The sequence below is a fragment of the Pelophylax lessonae genome, assembly GCF_965119305.1.
Source record: "Pelophylax lessonae genome assembly, chromosome: 6".
NCBI lineage: Eukaryota > Metazoa > Chordata > Amphibia > Anura > Ranidae > Pelophylax > Pelophylax lessonae.
In genome coordinates this window covers 9172553-9195073 of record NC_138773.1, presented here as the reverse complement: position 1 = coordinate 9195073, position 22521 = coordinate 9172553, and the positions used below count along the sequence as shown (strand labels likewise).

At 42.9% G+C, this 22521-nt stretch overlaps 1 protein-coding gene across 1 annotated transcript in view; it reads left to right on the top strand.

Moving 5' to 3' along the window:
* Nucleotides 1–15229: 15229 nt before the first annotated feature.
* The window catches only part of LOC309558391 (uncharacterized protein), a gene marked incomplete at its 3' end in the record, with an annotated part of 897500 nt that continues 890208 nt past the window's right edge, over nt 15230–22521 (top strand). Inside the window, exon 1 of the mRNA XM_082261466.1 lies at nt 15230–15237. The remainder of the gene's footprint in view (nt 15238–22521) is intronic.

Sequence of the window (22521 nt, the reverse complement as noted above, 5' to 3'; positions counted from 1 at the left end):
CCAACATGTACTGTGACATGTTTAAAGGTGATGGTGCGCTTTTCTTATATGTGAAAAATCATATATTGAACAATATATAACAAAAATGGGGAAAAAAAAACCCAATCGGAATCACAGTGATGAGTGAGTGTGTGTAAATGAACAAACAAAATTTACAAATAACACTCAAAGTGACTATACAAATAAAACATTGAAATAAAAGTCCATTGGATATTGTGATCCAAAATGTGAAAAATGGTGAAGAGAATCCAATTAAAAATCAAGGTGATGATGTAGTGTTCCCTCCACCGGGTGAAATGCCTCCTTACCTGGCGGAAAGAAGGTAAGTGCCTGATAATGATATTCTAATATGAAAAAACCAGTGTTCTAATTCCACCTGCACACGTGCACGGTCACCCGGGTGATAAATAAATGCAAGCCTCTTACCAGATGTAAGAGACAATCAAGCCTCTAAATATTCTGATCATGAGGATGCTTCCTTAACACCGTGGATGGATGAAATCATTCCCACTTTCTTCCCTCTGTATAAGCCAGCGTGTGTCTCCTATTCTTTTGGGGTGATAGACTCCCCGCGATGTTCTACCAACCCAACGCCTGCAGCCAGGAAGTAGGAGCTGGTGGGCATCGTGTGCAGGTGGAATTAGAACACTGGTTTTTTCATATTAGAATATCATTATCAGGCACTTACCTTCTTTCCGCCAGGTAAGGAGGCATTTCACCCGGTGGAGGGAACACTACATCATCACCTTGATTTTTAATTGGATTCTCTTCACCATTTTTCACATTTTGGATCACAATATCCAATGGACTTTTATTTCAATGTTTTATTTGTATAGTCACTTTGAGTGTTATTTGTAAATTTTGTTTGTTCATTTACACACACTCACTCATCACTGTGATTCCGATTGGGTTTTTTTTTCCCCATTTTTGTTATATATTGTTCAATATATGATTTTTCACATATAAGAAAAGCGCACCATCACCTTTAAACATATACACGTCTTATCATCTGGTTGCAGCCTTTCACCCAATCAGCGCACCCCTTTCTTTTCAACATGTACTGTGACATACTGAAGCAGAGCATGATCCCCTCTCTTTGGAGACTGGGCCGCTGGGCAATGTTCCAACATGATAACGACCCCAAACATACCTCCAAGACAACCACTGCTTTGCTAAAGAAGCTGAGGGTAAAGGTGATGAACTGGCCAAGCATGTCTCCAGACCTGCCAAGCATGTCTCCAGATATGCTAGAGCAACTAGAGAAAGTAGAGAAACTTAACATAAATAAATCACCGGGACCGGATGGCTTGCACCCGAGGGTTCTTAAAGAGCTCAGCCAGGTGATTGCCAGACCATTATTCTTGACCTTTAAGGATAGTTTACAGATGGGTATGGTGCAGCTGATTGGAAAAAAACCAACATGGTACCAATATTTAACCACTTAAGCCCCGGAGGATTTGGCTGCTAAAGGACCAGGGTTTTTTTTGTGATTTTTTACTGCGTGACTTTAACGGACAATTGCGCGGTCGTGCGACGCTGTACCTAAACGAATTTGACGTCCTTTTTTTTCCCACAAACAGAGCTTTCTTTTGGTGGTATTTGATCCCCTGTGCGATTTTTTGATCACGCGCTATAAACAAAAAAAGAGCGTAAATTTTGCAAAAATAACAATATTTTTCACATTTTTTTATATGAAATTCCCCAAAAAAATGTAAAAATCAAAATTTTTTAACATTTTTCGGCCAATTTGTTTTATGCTACCTATGTTTGGTAAAAAAAATCGCAAAAAGCGTATTTTGATTGGTTTGCGCAAAAGTTATCGCGTTTACTAACAAAGGGAAAGATTTTTGTCATTTTTGGTGTTTTTTTTTTTAACGCGTAATGGCGGCGATCTGCGATTTTTTTTTTCGGTACTGCGACATTGCGGCAGACAGATCGGACCCTTGACTGACAGTTTTGACACTTTTGGGGGTACCAGTGACATTACTGCAGTAATCAGTGCTATACATATGCACTGGTACTGCAAAAATGACACTGGCAGGGAAGGGGTTAACTTTATTGGACAGGGAGGGGTTAAGTGTGTCCTAGGGGCGTGATTCTAACTGTGCAGGGACATTCCTATTGGTGTAAAAGTAAAGATCAACAGTTCTACATAGTAGAACGGTCAGATCTTCACTTTTACACAGGGAGAACTGACAGGCAGCTTGTTTACACAAGCCGCTCTGTCTTTCTCCCTTCACAGGAGCGATCGTAGTGTGACCGGCGGACATCGAGTCCGCCGGTCACACGCACTGACTTGTCTGTGAACGAGCCGCGGCGGGCGTGCGCCCGCCCGCAATAGGCTCGCAAGTCAGTGACAGGCGAGTGACGTATCGATACGTCACTCTGCCTGGCCGGGGCTGACCGCCGCAGTATATAGTCGTGCGGCGGTCGGCAACCGGTTAAAAAAGGGCCGAGACATATCCCGGGTAACTATAGGCCGGTCAGCCTAACATCTGCAGTCTGCAAGATTTTGGAGGGGATGTTAAGGGACCACATACAAGACTTTAGTAATGAAAATGGTATTATAAGTAGTAATCAGCATGGATTCATGAAAAATCGTTCTTGCCAAACCAATCTATTAATCTTCCACGATGAAGTGAGCTGCCACCTAGATAAAGGTAAGCCTGTGGATGTGGTGTATCTGGACTTTGCAAAGGCCTTTGACACCGTTCCCCACAAACACTTATTGTACAAACTAAGGAAGGTAGGTATTGACCATAAGGTGAGTACCTGGATAGAGAACTGGCTTCAGGGGAGAGTGCAAAGGGTGGTGATTAATGGGGAGTACTAGGATTGGGCAGGTGTGGAAAGTGGGGTCCCCCAGGGTTCTGTCCATGGACCAATCCTGTTTAATTTATTCATAAATGATCTAGAGGAGCGGATATCTAGTACAATCTCAGTATTTTCAGATGATACTAAACTAAGCATGCCAATATCGTCTATGCAGGATGTGGAAACCTTACAAGCGGACCTGAACAAAATAATGGGGTGGGCAACTACATGGCAGATGAGGTTTAATGTTGAAAAATGTAAAGTAATGCACTTGGGTGCCAGAAACCAGAAAGCAAGCTACTCACTAGGGGGGGAACCTCTGGGTGAGTCTAGGATGGAAAAGGACCTGGGGGTACTGGTAGACAACAGGCTTGGCAGTGGCATGCAATGCCAAGCCGCTGCAAGCAAAGCCAATAGAATACTGGCATGTTTAAAATAAAGGGGATTTACTCCAGAAATAAAGAGATTATTCTCCCGCTCTACAAGACTCTGGTCCGGCCACATCTGGAGTATGCTGTCCAGTTCTGGGCACCGGTCCTCAGGAAGGATGTGCTGGAACTGGAAAGAGTCCAGAGAAGAGCAACAAAAATAATTAGGGGAATGGAGGACATCAGCTATGAGAAAAGACTACAAGCACTGGACTTATTCTCTCTGGAGAAGAGATGATTGAGGGGGGATATGATATCAATGTACAAATACTGTACTGGCGACCCTAGCATAAGGAACAAACTATTCAGAGAAAGGGAATACAATAAGACATGTGGCCACTCACTAAAACTAGAGGAAAGGCAGTTTAACCTTAAAGTACGTAGGGGGTTCTTCACTGTCAGAGCAGTAAGTCTCTTCCACAAGCAGTTGTATCAGCAGGGAGCATTGATAGTTTCAAAAAACTATTAGATGGGCACCTTAAAGATCACAACATACAGGAGTATACAATGTACAACATACAGGGGTATACAATGTACGGTTAACAGCAAACACACACACACACACACACATGATAGGTTGAATTGGATGGATTGATGTCTTTTTTCAACCTCACTAACTATGTAACTATGTAACCTAAGCCCTATTGAGCATCTGTGGGCCATCCTCAAAAGGAATTTGGAGGAGCGCAAGATCTCTAACACCCACCAGCTCAGTGATGGAGTGGAAGAGGACTCCAGTGGCAACCTGTGAAGCTCTGGTGAACTCCATGCCCAAGAGGGTTAAGGCAGTCCTGGAAAATAATGGTGGCCACACAAAATATTGACACTTTGGGCCCAATTTGGACATTTCCACTTAGGGGTGTACTCACTTTTGTTGCCAGCGGTTTAGACATTAATGGCTGTGTGTTGAGTTATTTTGAGGGGACAGAAAATTTACAAGCTGTACACTCACTACTTTACATTGTAGCAAAGTGTCATTTCTTCAGTGTTGTCACATGAAAAGATAGAATAAAATATTTACAAAGATGTGTACTTACTTTTGTGAGATACTGTATGTCATATACAGTAGGTCAAGGATTGACCCCCCCCCCCCTCCTTTGCGGGAACATAATGTATGAATTATGGTGAAAATAAGAGTAAATAAACTGCGCTAACTATAAACAAATATAAGCAGTTAGCACACTAAAACAGACATGTGTTGTTAAGCAAAATGTAAAAAAGTACTGTGCAGCGGTAAAAACATACTATATGATAGCATATATATATATATGTGAAAAAGCAATAAAGTCCCAAGTGAAATAACACAAATCATCCAAGGTGAAAAGAGTGATCCAAGAAGGACATCTGATCCCAACACCAACAGGAGAGGTAATGGTTAAGCGCTCACCGGAACATGTGGACCCAACTTATCATATGATAAAAGGGTCAGGAAGGCTCGTGTATATCCTGCAATTCTTCAAGCTGTAACCCCGGATATTCAAGTTTGTAGTCAGGGGGTCAAGTTGAGACGAGTCTCCTCTTTCTCTCCAGATCATATAAAAATGACAATCCCAGACAAAACAAACATTGTGTAATTCAGCTTTAAACAATTTAATAAATGAATAAAAGTACACTTCCAAACATCCAGGATCAAAAAAGCAGTGAATACAGGTATACAGATCAGGAAATCTGTGGCATTATCCTGGCTGCATAAGGCTAGGTCCTGACTAGTTTTATCACAACTGATTTCTTCAGAGGTAAATGCCAAATGTCTGTCAAACATTTGACAGTGAACTTGGAGCTTTGTTGTGTCATTGGTTAGAAAGGGGCGTATTTTGAAGATGTTGCGGAGGTTGAGGCAGCAAGATTTGGACAGTGATTGGATGTGGGGCTTGAAGAAGAGTTCAGAGTCCAGGACTACACCTAGGACCTTGGCATGTGGGGATGGGGTGATACAGTAGTTACGCCATCAATTTTAAATGAGAGATCGGGGGAAGGGGCACGTGGTGGAGGAAAAATTATATGTTTGGTTTTGGATAGACTGAGTTAGTGATACTTGCGGAGATTGAGAGAGTGAGCTGAGGGGGTGGTAGAGATGGTATTGGAAGCCGTGGGAAGCTATTAGCTGACCCAGAGAGGAGGTTTAGATTGAAAATAGGAGAGGTCCAAGAACAGAACCTTGGGGGACCCCAACAGAGAAAGGAAGAGGAGAGGAAGAAGTAGAATTATAAGTAACGCTAAAGGTGCGGTTGGATAAGTTGGAAGATAACCAGTGAAGAGTACAGTCACGAAGGCCAAAGGCGTGGAGTTTTTTTGAGGAGGAGGGGGTGGTCAACCATATCTAAGGCAGCAGAAAGGTCCAGGAGTAGGAGTACAGAATAGTGTCCCTTGGTTTTTACCATTAGTGGATTGTTTTTTAGTTTTAGGAGAGCAGACTTAAATCCAGACTGAAGGGTATCAAGAAGGCTATTCTCGGCAAGGTGGTCACCAGTTGGTTGTAGACCAGACGTTCAATGAGTTTGGATAAAAAGGGAGCAAGGAAATAGGGCATAGATTGTGAAGATTGGTTGGGTCCAGTGAGGGCGTTTTAAGTATGGGGCTGACTAGTGCATGTTTTAGAGAGTTGGGGAAGATGCCAGAAGAGAGGGCTAGATTGAAGATGTGGGTTACAGAGTGTAGAATAGAACCAGAGGGTAAATGTAGCATTTACGAGGGAATAGGATCCAGAGGGCAGATGGTTATCTGGACGTTAGCAAGTAGTTTAGCAACTTCGTCTATAGTGGTGGAGTTGAATGAGAGAAGTAGTGATTGTACCTGTGGGCATGAAGTGTAAAGCGTGGAAGGTATCTGAACAGCAGAGATTTCCTCACAAATTGTATCAATCTTCTGTTTGAAGTGATTGGCTTTCTCCTGGGCAGTGAGTGAGTTAGTGGGTGGAGGCAGTGGAGGACGAAGTAGAGAATTGATGATAATTTGTTTATGAGAGTGATAAAATAGGTCTGCTTGGCAGTGTGGAGACTGGAATTGTATTTTTTGAGGGCAGATTTTTATTGGTTGAAATCTTTCTGAGACCTAGTCTTACGCCATAGGCACTCAAGAGCACAGATATACTTTTTTAGACATCTAGTGTTATCTGTTTGCCAAGGTTGAAGAGGTTGGGGCCTGATTTGATGTGTAGTGAGGGGGCCAGTGTGTTCAGGGAGGCTAAAATTGAAGTGCTCTAGACAGAATTGGCTAGGTTGGTGCAGGACAGGGGTCAGTCAGTACTACCAGTAGCAGAGTAGAGAAGAGAAGTGTTGAGATGGCGTAGGTTTCTACGGGTAACTGCAAGGAAGTGTGAGGGAGAGGAGGTGGAGGAGGGAGAGAGTGAAACCAGTAAGGTAGTGATCAGAGAAAGGATAGGATAGTTTGAGAGGTTGCATGGAGTGCATAGGTGGGAGAAAACAAGGTCAAGGGTATTGCCTTCAGAGTGAGTAAAAACATGTATCCATTGATTCAGGAGGAGGAGGTTAGACTGAGAAGTTTGAAAGTGGCAGGAGTGTTAGTATTAATAGGGATGTTGAAGAAGCCGAGAATGATTGTGGGGATTTCGGAAGAGAGAATGTAGGGTAGCCAGGCAGAGAAGTCATCAAGAAAGGTTGATACTGGTCCAGAGGGGTGGTAGATCACATTAGAGAAGCTGGAGAGAAAAGACAAATGCAGTGTGCCTCAAATGAGGAGAGTGACAGAGAGGGTGGTGGGTGAAGTACCTGAAAGGTGCTATGTGAGACTAGAAGGATCCCGACACCCCCTCCCTTGCATCCACTGGGTCTGAGGGAGTGAGTCCAGAGAAAGCCACCTTGGGATAGGGCAGCAGAAGACGCAGTGTCGGATTCATTAAGCCAGGTTTTGGAAATGGCGAGTAGATTAAATGAGTTAGCGATAAAAAGGTAATGGAGAGAGGTGAGTTTATTACAGACAGAACGGGCATTCTAAAGGGCGCAAGATAAAGGGAGTCTGGTCTTGGGAAGAAGAGAGATGGGAACTAAATTGAGGTGATTGTTTCTGCAGCCAGAGGGTGCAGGGTAATGGGTGTGGAATACAGGTCAATGATGGAGGCCCATGGTTTGGGGATATATCTCTAGAGGCTAGGAGAAGCAGAAAGGTGAGGGAGGTAATATGAGAGTGTGATTTATATGAAGGGATATGCCCCAGTGTCCTGGAGATTTTGTGTGCGTATGGATTTAGAAATAACAGGAGATGGTGAGTGCAGTAATAAGGAGAGGACAGAAGTGAGGGTGATATATATAGGCTGTGGGATGGAGAAGAGGGATGAAGGAGAGGGAGTTTAAGAATAGAGGACAAGGCTGTCAAAAGGAGTGGTAGAGAGTGCATGTTTCATGGGGAGAAAGAGCTGAAGGTCACCTGTAGTCTGTGTGGTGTTTATCTCAGCATTTCCTGTGTTCATTCACTTTGTGCATTTGCTGAAGTGCAGAGTCAGAAGTGCTCCCACTTATAGAAATAGCCCCACTTTGAGAAAGAGCTCCACAGCAAATGTGCCCCCCTTTTGCAAACTTGCCTTCCCCAAGAGATGCTTATGTATATACTGTTAGAGATGGGGGTGGGTGCTTTCCATAAGAACAGGCTTCAAATTAAAGTAAGACATAGGGAGAAAATAAATTATTGCAATGAGAAAAGTCTACAGATGGTTAAGCAAAATAAACCACAGTTGAAGACAAGACATAGGGAGAACAGTTTTCAGTATCACAGTTTTGGGTGGAGTTGCAGCAGTATGAACATACCTGTAGAGGGACAGAGAAGACATTTTCAGACGACACATTCAGATAATGAGTGCAGGGTCAGAAGTGCTCCCACTTATAGAAATAGCCCCACTTTGAGAAGAGCTCCGCAGCAAACGTGCCCCCTCTTTGCAAACATACCTTCCCCAAGAGACGCTTACTTATATAATATTAGAGATTGGGGTGGGTGCTTTCCAATTAACTCATCAGGAGTTAATAAAGTATGACTGGCTAAACAGAGCAACATTTTCAATTCGGAAACAGACTTATAAGAGAACAGGTAATAAAGATAAGAACAGGCTATAAATTAGGGTAAGACATAGGGAGAAAATAAATCATTGCAATGAGAAAAGTCTACAGATGGTTAGGCAAAATAAAGCTACCACAGTTAAAGACAAGACATAGGGAAAGAAGTTATCAGTATCACAGTTTTGGGTGGAGTTGCAGCAGTATGAACATATCTGTGGCGGGACAGAGAATACATTTTCAGATGACACATTCAGATGATTAGTGCAGAGTCAGAAATGCTCCCACTTATAGAAATAGCCCCACTTTGAGAGAGAGCTCCGCAGCAAATGTGCCTTCCCCCAAGAGATGCTTACTTATATACTGTTAGAGATGGGGGTGGGTGCTTTCCAATTAACTAATTAGGAGTTAATAAAGTATGACTGGCTAAACAGAGCAACATTTTCACTTCAGAAACAGACTTATAAGAGAACAGGTAATAAAGATAAGAACAGGCTATAAATTAACCAGTTCTGGACCGGAAAGGATTTGCTCCCTTAATGACAAGGCCATTTTTTGCGATTCGGCACTGCCTCACTTTAACAAAAAATGTTGCGGTCATGCGACACTGCACCAAAATAAAATTTATGTTTTTTTTCTACACAAATAGAGCTTTCTTTTGGTGGCATTTGATCACCTGTGCGATTTTAAATTTTTCGCTATAAACAAAAAAAGAGCGATCATTCTGAAAAATAAAAAAAAACAATATTTTTCACATTCTGCTTTATAACACCCCCCCCCCAAAAAAAAAATTAATAAATAAATTCATCCTTTTAGGCCAATTTGTATTCTGCTACATATTTTTAGTAAAAAAAAAAAAATCGCAATAAGCATATTTTTATTGGTTTGCGCAAAAGTTATCGTGTCTACAAACTAGGGGAAAGATTTATGTAATTTTTATTTATTGATTTATTTTTTTACTTATAATGGCGGCGATCTGCGATTTTTTGCGGGACTGCGACATTGCGGCAGACACATCGGTTTTATAACTGACATTTTTGACACTTTTGGAGGGACCAGTGACATTACTACAGTAATCAGTGCTAAAAAAATGTACTGTTACTGTAATAATGACATTGGCAGTGAAGGGGTTAACACAGTCATGATCAAAGAGTTAAGTGGGAGCCTAGGGGGTGTTTTCTAACTGTATGAAGGGTGGGCTTGTGAAATAAGCATAGTAGCTGTGATCCTATATAGAAGGATCACATAGAGACCTGTGATCCTATATTTCAGAGAGAACAACAGTCTGCTGTGTTTACAACAGCTGATAGTCCTTCTCTCTCAGCGGGGGGTGATCACTGGTGCCCAGCGGCAATCGCGACTGCTGGTCCCGTGGTTCATCATCCCCACTGCCTAGTGGTGGGCGAGCGCTCGCCCCCCAGCACCACTCCCATGAACCCAAGTACTCATACGTCGATTCGCGCAGCTGAGCCAGCCTGCTGCAGCATATATGCGGCGGGCGGTAAGCAATTGGTTAAGGTAAGACATAGGGAGAAAATACATCATTGCAATGAGAAAAGTCTACAGATGGTTAAGCAAAATAAACATACCACAGTTAAAGACAAGACATAGGGAGAGAGGTTATCAGTATCACAGTTTTGGGTGGAGTTGCAGCAGTATGAACATACCTGTGGAGGAACAGAGAAGACATTTTCAGATGACACATTCAGATGATGAGTGCAGAGTCAGAAATGCTCCCACTTATAGAAATAGCCCCACTTTGAGAAAGAGCTCCACAGCAAACGTGGCCCCTCTTTGCAAACGCACCTTCCCCAAGAGACGCTTACTTATATAATGTTAGAGATGGGGGTGGGTGCTTTCCAAATAAATAATCAGGAGTTAATAAAGTATAACTAGCTAAATAGAGCAATATTTTCACTTCAGAAACAGACTAATAAGAGAACAGGTAATAAAGATAAGAAGAGGCTATAAATTAGGGTAAGACATAGGGAGAAAAAAAGCATTGCAATGAGAAAAGTCTACAGATGGTTAAGCAAAATAAACATACCCCAGTTAAAGACAAGACATAGGGAGAGAAGTTATCAGTATCACAGTTTTGGGTGGAGTTGCAGCAGTATGAACATACCTGTGGTGGGACAGAGAAGACCTTTTCAGATTAGACATTCAGATGATGAGTGTAGAGTCAGAAATGCTCCCACTTATAGAAATAGCCCCACTGTTCTGGACATGAAGAATTTTCTTCCTTAATAACCAGTCCATTTTTTGTGATTCGGCACTGCTCCACAACAAACATGCCGCTCCTTTGTTTTTTTAACAAGTGAGTTTTTCTTAAGGAGTTACGCTATGTGGACTCATCTTTCTTCACAAAACATTTTACATCCTTATTTACTCCCATGAGAGTACTTGTATAACGGGGATTAGGGATGAGCTTTGAGTTAGAGTCGGACTCAAACATTGGCTGTTTTGCTTGTTTGTTGAATGACAAACAAATGGTCTTCTATCATGAACTCTGACCTCAATAAATCACCTGCTGGCCAGGAGATTCGATCCCACAGCCATCTCTATTGCAAGCTGGGTATTCTACCACCTATGCCACCATTAAGCCTGCTTAAGCAGAACACACTCTCCCTAAATTTTATCTCATCCACTGTGTGTAGGGTGGGATAGGAGTTAGTTAGTTAGTTTAGGCAGGGAGAGTGTGTTCAGCCTAAGCGTGCTTGACAGTGGTGTAGCTGGTAGAATACCAGGCTTGCAATTGTGAGGTTGTGGGTTGGATTCCCTTAGCCAGCGGGTGATTTATAAGTGGAATTCTATAGCTAATAATACATTGCTGGCACGGAGAGAGATTTTTGCTTTTTACCGTTTGGTGAGATCAGATAGTGCAGTGTATACCACAAAGTTATATATATAGGCACTTGTGTACAAAAAAAAAATAAAGACAAAAGCCAGTTTTGGAAAAGTTCTTTATTATAAAATAAAAAAATAGTGTCCCCGATGATCAGTTGCCCAAAGCCCACTCGCCTGCACGGAAAATAGAAAAAAAAAAAGAAGCTTCTGCTTCTAAAGAGATAAATTAGTCCAAACCAATCATGTCATGTACTATCACCCCATGAGAATATATGCAAACAATGTGAAAGAAAATGGGGCTATTCCGGTTCTAGACTACCCCACTCAGTACGACACCATCCACAGAAGTATAAAAAGCATACATTTTATTATATCAAAAAGATAAAATACAATCCGACATATTGCCATTTGGTGATGATCAAAACAGGAGGAAAAATGCTGTAATCCAGTAAGGTCTGCAGGAACATCTGAGGCTGTACCCCTACAATACTATTTATATGAGGGGCTGCATGTGGCTGTATTATTCCTTTCTACATCTTTGGTGTGGAATGTGCCTTGAAGGGGAGTCTTAAGGAACACACTGAACTATGTATAAAGAGACCCTCTCTCTCTTCATTTGGTCAGAACATCCACTCCCTCTTTCTCCTTCTATGGCACAGAAGACCTTGCTTTGTCTCTGTATGTTACTGAATAATAAAATTATCCTGGCCTGCCAGAAATCCAGATGTAGGCATTTTTGCTTTCATTCTTTTTTCTCCTCTATCAAAATCACAAGTATATTAAATTGATACTGTGAACCCTCTTCACCCAGTACCCCTGAGGAAGCCTAAAAGGTGAAACACCTCGGTATAGTCTTGCTCTCTGACACACACATGGGCACACGGATGTTCCGTGTGTCTCAATGAGAGGTCATGCCTGGGTTTTTGAGGAAAGGGTAATTTTATTATACATGTCTTTATGTATTATTGTTTGCGACATGTGAACCGATCATATGTCGGATTGTATTTTATCTTTTTGATATAATAAAATGTATGCTTTTAATACTTTTGTGGATGGTGTCGTACTGAGTGGGGTAGTCTAGCACCAGGATAGCCCTGTTTTCTTTCACATTGTTTGCATATAAGCTCCTGCTTCTCCGGACACTTGGCGCGCTATGAGCTGATTTGAGTTTGACAGCTCTTTTATAAGGATCTGACGTCACAAGCCACCCCACAATGCACTGCTCAGGTACAGTGAATACATTAGAGCCCCCCCTGCCCCAAAGCACCCCCCTCCATGTTGAGGGCATGTGGCCTGGTATGTTTCAGGAGGGAGCGGGGCACTCGCTCGCCCCCACCCCCATCCTGGCCAGCAGATAGGGGTCTGGTATGGATTTTAGGGGGAAACCCACGCCGTTTTTTTATTTTTGGCATAGGGTTCCCTTTAAAATCCATACCAGACCCAAGGGGCCTGGTATGGCATGGGAGGGGGGACCCCACGCAGTTTTTTTCATTTTTTATCTGTATTGCCGGGAGCCGACAATACATTACATTCCTTTAGAAATGTCAGTATTGCTGCTGCAGGCTCCATATATCACACAAATGCGCCACTTTACAGGCACATTAAGGGGACACCCAGGCACGATATTTAATGGAATTTTTCATTTTTATTGTTTCACATTAAGCTTTATTAAAATCACTGCTCCTGTAAAAACACAATTGTTTTAAAATATTTTTTTTTGTATTGATTCATGTCCCCCAGGGCAGTACCCGGGTCCCCATACACTTTTTTGGGCCAATAACTTGCATTTAAGCCTTTAAAATGAGGACTTTTGATTTTTCATGTTCGTGTCCCGTAGACTTTAATGGAGTTTGCATGTTTGCTAGGACATTTCCCCTGTTCAAGATGTTCTGGTGCGAACCGAACAGGGGGGTGTTCGGCTCATCGCTAACGGGTACAATAGATCGTGGTTTGTGGACCGGCATGCTGGACATATTATATAAAAAGGCGCACTAGCTGGTTTATAAATTTACCAGCCACTCCATCTGGTGAGTCAGTTTGGGGTGATTGGTGGAAGGAGCACGCTGGGTGTTTTGGCACACATTTACTCACAGAAGTTTTGTTGCACAGAACTTATGCACTTTGTTGGATTTCTTTTGGGACTTTCAGGAATATTAAGGACATTGTTTATGCACTTTTGAATTGTTCAGCACTTATTTGTTTCACTAGACTTTTTCACTGATATGAATTGTTTTTTTTTTTTTTATATATATGATTATTTTTTCATTTTTCTATCATATATTTTTTCACTAATTATTAGAAACTTTAATAATTATAATCATTCATTAAGATTATTACACTTGCACTTTTAGGTTGGAGATAATAGAATTTTGCAGTGCTAAAAATAGGGGAGAGTAGATTTGCGCTGATTTTCAGGTTGTTGATTCATATCAAGGGTCTGTCATGTATTCTTGGGGATCTCCATGACCTTTTTTTTTTTTACAAAACAAAGAAAGCATTCAGGAAAGTTTTTTTTTTCTTTGCAAATGTCACTTTTGTGCACCTTCGCTGGAAGGTTTAGAAAATCCCCCAAGCAGGCTTGCCTTTTAGCCTTGAAAATTGGGAAATTTGATTTTATAGATTCAGATCTTATTGACTTAAATGGGGGTGTGGATTCAGCATTATTGTGATATGTTTACCAAAAGCCCCATAAACTGAACCCGGGTACATTGATCCCATCTTTACTAACCGGGCATGAAAGGTATCAGGGCTGAAATGACACCGTCCTTAGCTAGAAGGTGACAGGGCCCACACCTCAGCACATTCATAACTCATCCTCCTCTTTTCATAGATCCAAAACAAATTGTTCAACCACTTGCTTACCGGGCACTTAAACCCCCTTCCTGCCCAGGCCAATTCTCGGCTTTCAGTGCTGTCGCACTTTGAATGACAATTGCGCAGTCATGCAACACTGTACCAAAATGAAATGTTTATAATTTTTTTTTTTTCAAACAAATTGAGATTTATTTTGGTGGTATTTAATCACTACTGGGGTTTTTATTTTTTGCTGAACAAACAAAAAAAGACCGAAAATTTTTGAACAAAAAAGTGTTTTTATAGTTTGTTATGAAATTTTGCAAACAGGTAATTTTTCTCCTTTATTGATGCGGGCTGATGAGGTGACACTGATGGGCCCTGATGGGCACTGATAGGCTGCACTGATGGGCACTGATAAGGTGGCACTGATGGGCACTGATAAGGTGGCACTTATAAGGCGGCACTGATGGGCACTGATAGGTGGCACTAATGGGTGTCACCAATGGGCACTGATGGGTGGCACTGAAGGGCACTGGTAGGTGGCACTGAAGGGCACTAATAGGTGGCACTGATAGGTGACACTCATGGGCACTGATGAGCACTAATAGGTGGCACTGATGGGCACTGATAGGCGGCATTTATAGGTGGCACTGATGGGCAATGATAGGTGAAACTGATAGGCAGCACTGATGATGGGGTACTGGTGGGCACTGATAGGTGGCACTGGTGGGCATTGATATGTGGCACTGGTGGGCACTGATAGGTGGGACTGGTGGGCACTGGCAGGTGGCACTGACCTGCACTGGTAGGTGGTGCTGGTGGGCACTGATTTGCACTGGTAGGTGGCACTGGTGGGTACAGTTGCTCTTCCTCTGCAGGACCGATGTCCCTGTGACAGCAGCCAGTGAGCTGATCGCCGGCTGCTGTTTATATCACATGATCAGCTGTCATTGACTGAGGGGCCGATCTGTTATCTGCCAAGTCTCATGGTCTCACTGACCACAGAGCGAGCCTCAGTGCACCGCAGGGAGCACGCAGGAAGCTCATGCACAGGAGGACGTACATGGACGCCCTCCCGGCAATTAAGATCCGCTCTATGGCCGACTTCTGGCTAAAGCGCGGCGGGAAGAAATTAAAAAAACATATCAGAGGAAGAAAAAAGTTATCTATCTATATACAATATATACTCTTATATTTCTTATATATGCATTAATATGATGGGGGGGGGGGGTTGGCAGAACAGTTGAAGTTTTTGTTCCTTTTTGTAGAGAAGAATATTTTTGTATGGATCTGATCTGTTAATGTTTCCTTTTCTGCAGGTACTGATGGCTTCCGCTGTACACAGAGAGGTAAGTCACCAAGTGAGGGATCTCTGATACAAGAACTCCCTGTTTTCACACAATTTATTTATTTTTGGCTGAAATAAACAAGAAGATCTAAATTCTTCCTTTTACACATTTTGGTGACACAACAGAAACTCTACATATTGATTTGATTCAAATGAATAAAACCAATCGATTGATAGAATATCTGGAGAAGGAATTGGCCATCTTGGGGCTTATAAAGACATGTGATCTCATGTGAGCCTATCACTGGGGTTAATTTACTAAAGGAGTGGAGAACGCAAATAGATGTTCATTTAGTCTAGCAAATCATGTGTTGCTGTCTTCACTTTAATGATCCAATCATGTGCAAGTATCATTTTCTAAGACACATATTAATGCAGTTCTGGAATCATAAATACATCATTATTGTAGTTATTTTTAAAGCAAGCAGTGTAAGTACCTGAATTTAACTTGGCAAGAGTCTCTTTGACTCCCCAGTACAGCAGAGCCCAGATTAGGAGATAGAGAAGCAGCACATGGAGCCAATCCAGTGCAGTGCATGGATCATGCTGATAGGAGGAGAGAGAAGCGTCACAGAGAAATTTGTGTGATGCTTCTCCTTCACTGTCCAGTCATAGTGGGCTCTATTCACAAAGCGGTATCTACCACTTTAAGAACTGCGGTACAATTCCTCCTAGAGTTTTTCCAAACTAATTTTTCAATTTTCAAAACTTTACTAAAATACAGCGTGAGATATTTTATGAAGAGTTTCAGCCTTTTAGTAGTGAAAGCTAGCTGTATTTTATTGTATTTCATTAACAGCCAGTAAACAACATGGTTGCTAAGAAGCAGACGGCCACCGCGTCCTTAACAACCATGACTCATCTGCTGTCAGCGAGGTTCCTTGCTGACAGCAGAATGGAAACAAAAGTATTGTCAGCATTTAAAAATGAAAAAAAAGGGTGGGGGTTATGCGCAAACCTTACCAGGCCTTTTGCCATCCAATGACATCACCGGGTCACCCTTCTCCTTATGATGTCATCAACTGGAACATGCTACCCCATACTCTTTCACATGGGGGGGGGAATCTGGTGGCCCCCTTGTTAAAGAGGGCTTCCAGATCCCAAAAAGGCCATGTCTGATGATCCCACAACCACTGTGTTAGGGTTGCGGAGAAGAGGCCTTTGTTCCTATCAAAATGGAGACAAGGTGCTTTTGGAGTCCCCCCTCCAGACATGTGGCCTGGTATGGGTCAGGAGGGGGCACTCGCTTTTCCCCCCTTTCCTGGCCTGCCAGGCTGCATGTTCGGGTAAGGATCTAATATGGGTTTTGGGGGGACCCCATGCTGTTTTTTTTTTACTTTTTTAAATTTGGCATGGGGTTTCCTTTAACAAAACTGAAGAGAAAAAGGGGATTAACTAAACCCTTGTTTTTAACCTATTTTGTTAGACAGGTTTATTTGGTTTGTCAGCAGACTGGTGGGTAAGTATAGCAAACTAAGGGCCAGTTGGTTTCCACACACACACACACCTTCTGTAATCCCCTTTTTCTTTTCAATTTTGTTATATACAGGGATGGAGACACTGAGCAGTGCTCGCCGGTGTCCCAAAACTGCCCAAATTTTCTATGTTATCCAGGATGGAGACGCTTGCTTAAAGGCTGGTGTCTCATCTAAAGTCCCAATTTGCCTTTACCATCTATACTATTGGGATGGGGGTGTGTGTTTCCCAGCTGGTCATTTTTTAGTTTGCACCCTATGGCTATTACATAGCCATTCGTTTTTCAATACCAGTCATGGATGGGAGCAGGTTGGGGGGAGGATTGGGCCATCTCCAAGCTCACCTGTTTCCCATCCATCCATTAGCATTCATGTACTTCCATGTTTGAGACACTCAAATTGAGTAGTGTTAGGAAGTGTTAGGACTGCAGGATACACAGGGTGCCGTGGAGTGGCTCGCAGCTTATACATGCATTTGCAAATGTGTGTTAACTAAACCCCTGTTTTTAACCTATTATGTTAGACAGGTTTATTTGGTTTGTCAGCAGACTGGTGGGTAAGTATAGCAAACTAAGGGCCGGTTGGTTTTCACACACACACACACCTTCTATAATCCCCTTTTTCTCTTCAGTTCTGTTATATACAGGGATGGAGACGCTGAGCAGTGCTCACCGGTGTCTCATCTAAAGTCCCAAAACTGCCCAAATTTTCTTTGGGGTTGCCTTTAAAATCCATATCAGATCCTAAGAGCCTGGCAAGGATTGGGGGGGGAGGACCCTAATGCTATACTATACAAATTAAAATTCATCACAGAAAAAACTGAGTATTTTCCATAGAATTTCAGTAGCGCAAGGATGGTGTGTAATGTTCTGGTACCTCTGGTACCCTTGTTCCATATTTCTCTCTTACTAAATTGCGTCCCATCTTGTTATCCAAGAGACGCATACACCTTTAAGACCGGATGACATCATTGCTGAGCGTCGCTATGAGCCGGCTTTCTCTCACTCATCGCTCGTTCAAATCACATGTTCACCGCACCTTCTCCTGTGAAGTCGGAGCTGCTGACATTTCCCTTTGCTGAACTGGAGCCGGAACCTCGCTGCTGATCCGTATGTCGCTACGGGATCACCTCTCACTAATGGACACTGTTACTACTAACCTATCTAAGTGATAAGTACCCCACAGGGGATTCCTTACTTACCAACCTCCTACTGTCATCTACTACAATTACCAGGACTATCTGTATCTATCTATCCCCTATCATCTGCATAGATTGTTAGCTCTTGGGACTACCTTCAACTATCCTTGCACTAGGTTACTCTGTCTAAGTATACTCCATTTGTGTCCTCTTACCATCTGCACTATACTTGACATCAGAACCTATCTGCTTTACCATCACCTGCAACTCTCCTAATACTACTCCTAGTGCTCACCATACAATAGCCTGTCTCTCATCTATACATTCTCATATATTCTATCCCTCCATTAAACATCAGATTGAGTATATGTATATTGCATAACAGGCTGTGCACTGTGATGAAGTCCTGAGAGTTGGATATGTTTGTTCAACAGGATCTCTACAAGGCTACTGAGTGTAATAATTCTGCAGCTGTAAATCCATCCACTAACAAAAACGCATGAACGTTACAGATTGAACGAGCCTTAAAAAAAATATGGATTCAGCAGAATTATCCACTCATGTACTACAATTAAAACAGCAAGTAGATGCATTGATCCTTGCGCTTACAGAGGTACAAAACAAAAATCAGACCTTGAGACAGCAGGTTGGCCGTCTCACACAGCTTTCTGCTGCTCAGCCCCATGAGCCTAAGATAAACCCTCCTCTAGTGTTTTCTGGTGATCGGAGCAAATTTCGTGAATTTAAAAACGCATGTCGATTGCTTTTTTTGTTAAAACCTCTAACCTACACCACTGACCAAATTAAGGTTTGTACCGTTATCTCCTATTTAACGGGTGAACCCCGGGCCTGGGCAGACGCTCTCTTTGAAAAGGATGACCCACTCCTTAATTCCTACCCTTTATTCCTAGCACAACTCGCTAGTTTATATGAAGACCCCAATAAGCAGAGTACCGCTGATACCCAGTTACGGGCCTTAAAACAAGGAAGGAGACCTGTTGAAGATTTCATGGCAAATTTTAAAAGATGGTCCCCTGATTCAGGGTGGAACGACACATCTTTGCGAACGCAGTTTAGACTCGGCCTATCTGAGGCCGTTAAAGACGAGCTTGCCCGAGCGGATTTACCTGGCACTCTAGAGGGACTGATACAGACCAGTATCAATATTGACAGACGACTACGAGAAAGAAAGGCTGAGAAGATGGGCTCACCATTATCCAGTCCTTCTCGGATGTTGCCTGCTGACCCTACTCCTATGGAAGTAGGAATGATACGCCCACCTCTGACCCTTTCTGAACGTGCCAGGAGGAAAACCGAACATCTTTGCATGTACTGCGCATCCCCGGATCATTTGATAAGCGGCTGTCCCCTTGTCCGCAGAAAAGAGGGTGAGTGTTCAAATGTCTTGCTAGGGGGACTCACAACTTCCTTTTCTAATCCTTATCTTTTTGTTCATTTAACATTGCAGTGGGACCAAACTAGGATCACCACCAAGGCTATGATCGACACAGGATCTTGTGGAAACTACATTGACATTTGTTTTGTCTCCCTTAATAAAATACCTATTGTTTCAAAACCCAAACCTGTCTCCGTTAGTTTTATTAACGGTACCCCTTTATCCTCTGGTCCTATCACCAGTCAGACACAGGCACTCCTTATAACTGCTGACGAGTCTCATGTGGAGACCACCGCCTTTGATGTATTAACTTCGCCACATTTTCCAATCATTTTGGGACTTCCCTGGTTACACATACATCAACCAATCATCGATTGGAAAACAAGAACGCTAGCCTTCTCTTCTCACTATTGTGAAACGACGTGTAATCTCCCCACATATGATAGGATCCTGTCTGTAGTGCCGGATGACAGAAGAGAAAAGAGAAGAGAAAAACGCTCAAATGCTACCTCCCCATAGGGACTATGATTGTTGTATCGATCTACTCCCTAATAGCAAGTTGCCTTTCGGACATGTTTATCCTCTCTCACAGGATGAACTCTCTCATCTTAAGGAGTATCTGGATGAGAACTTGGCAAAAGGATTCATCCGACCTTCTACTTCCTCCACTGCTGCTGGACTCTTCTTTGTCCGCAATAAGGACTCTAGCCTTAGGCCTATCATTGATTTCAGACAATTAAACACCATTACAATAAAGGATTGTTATCCTTTACCTCTTATTCCTGAACTTATCGAACAGGTGCGTGGAGCTTCTTTCTTTTCAAAATTGGACCTAAAAGGGGCATACAATTTAATTCGAATCCGTAAAGGGGATGAATGGAAGACGGCATTCAGAACCAGATACGGACTGTTTGAGTACCTTGTAATGCCATTTGGGCTATGTAATGCTCCCGCAGCCTTCCAACGGTTTATAAATGAGATATTCAGAGACTTGCTTGATGTTTGTGTTGTAGTATATTTGGACGATATACTTATCTATTCTCATTCCCGTGCCGTCCCATAGGAAGAGGATGTCGTCGATGTACCGACGCCAGAGCACAAGCTCTGGCCTAGGTACACCCCAGACGACATCCTCTTCCCATTTGGCCATGAACAGGTTGGCCATACTGGGCGCGACATCCTCTTCCTATGGGACAGCACGGGCGATTCCCTGGTTGAATTCATGGGAACCCTGAACAACAATGATAGGGGCATCAGTCTGACCTATGAATCAAGCGCGAGCGAGATTCATTTTTTGGATCTTAGGATCCGTATAGAGGAAGGTCAGATTGTTACCTCTACTTTCTTTAAACCAACTGACAGGAACGGATTCATAGATACCACGAGTTGTCATCACAAGTCGTGGTTAGAGTCCGTTCCTGTCAGTCAGTTCCTACGACTGAAGCGTAATTGTTCGCGTCATGAAGATTTCTTGCAGGAGGCCTCTGTCCTTAAAGAGAGATTTCTTGAGAAGGGGTACGACGAGTCTCTTTTGAGTCAGGCCTTGTTAAAAGCTGATTCGAGAGCGAGAGAGGATCTTCTTCAGCCTAAACAGAGGGACTTAAAACGTCCTTTTGATTTTGCATTCCTCTCTTCGTACTCCACTCAACATTTCTCAGTGAAAACTATTCTCCGGCGCCATTGGCACATTCTGCGGAATGATTCAGTGTTGGGCCCCCTTTTACCTCCCCAGCCTCAGGTAATCTATAGGGGTGTCCCTCCCTTAAGGTTGCAGATTGCCCCCAACATTAGGGATCCCCCAAAAAAGGTCTCTTTTTTTCAACAAATGGGAGGCTTTTATAAATGCAGGAGGTGCACTATCTGTCAGCTTAATGTGGTGAAGAAGAGACGAGTTGACACCTTTAAGTCTGGTTCTGGACAGGACTTTAAGATTAAACCGTTTATATCCTGTACCACCAGGTATGTGGTTTACCTGGTGAGATGTCCATGCGGCCTTGACTATGTTGGCCGCACTATCCGGGAGCTTCATGTAAGGCTCAAGGAGCATGTGGCCAACATAGTCAATGGCTTCCCCAAACACAGCCTCTCTAGGCACTATGATGAGTGCCACAATAGGGATCCTAGTGGCACTTTGTTTTTGGGGATAGACAAATTTTCAGGACATTGGAGAGGAAGCAATCTAACGAGAGGGGTTTCCAAGCTCGAAATGAGCTGGATATATAGACTCAAATCTTATACCCCCTTGGGTCTCAATATCGAATGGGATCTAAATGCCCATATTAATAATTCCTAGATTGGCGTTCCCCTCCCTCTCCTTGGTATTTGCTGTGCAATATTTGATAGTTTTATTCAATGTGCATAATATTTCTGGATTTGTTTTATTATGTAGCATTTTAATGCATGTTTTTTAATAACTTATGTTGTTATTAATTGATGTATGTATTTTTATGTCTTTTTTGAGACCTCCGTGTACCTTGGGTGTTCCACACTAGGAGCACCGATAGATGGCGCTGTCTCTCCTCGGGCCGTGGTATGATATATTGGGTATCTATATATCTGATATGACATATGGGGTAATGCTCTTTTTTGGTTGATCCCATTTATAGTACATTGCTCATTAGAAGGATGGGGGAGGCATTGCAGTGTGGGTTTTTGCGAAAGGATTTTTCCTTCTATTTCCCCATTATGTTACCCTCCTCTCCCTTCCTCTTCCGGTCAGAGTGGTGGTTCCGGTCGTGTGGAGCGCATACCTCACTTCCGGCCACTCAGTTCCGGTGGGCGGTTCTCTCCTCCGCTATAGAAAGCACTGGCGCACCCTGTAGCCACACCCCATGACGACGTCCAATCGGACGAAACGTACGTCGGGTGGCGTGCTGGGTGGCGCGTGCTACGATCCGTGGAGGAGACAGGACGGCCATAGATTCGGTGGTCCACCGCTGGGACGCCCTAAGGACATCTGGGAGGTCTCGGTGCCCATGTATTACATGCGAGATGTAGTACTTTCTTTGTGAGTACCATTCTTCTATTTAAGAATAAAGCCTTTTAAAGCGGTCTGCGCTATGTGATGTCCCTCTTTTTCTTTGCATAACATACCACATCGAGAGCTTACTAAGACTGCATTGGAGAGGCCTTCATGATTTCCAGTTATGCGCTACTTTTGATCTCTGTGATGGAGATCAATCACTTTTGGTAAGAAGTACTGGTGTTGGAGTGCTTTCTGGTGGTGGTTTTCTGCTCGAGAATTACTTCTTTATGTGGAGACGGACACACATGGAC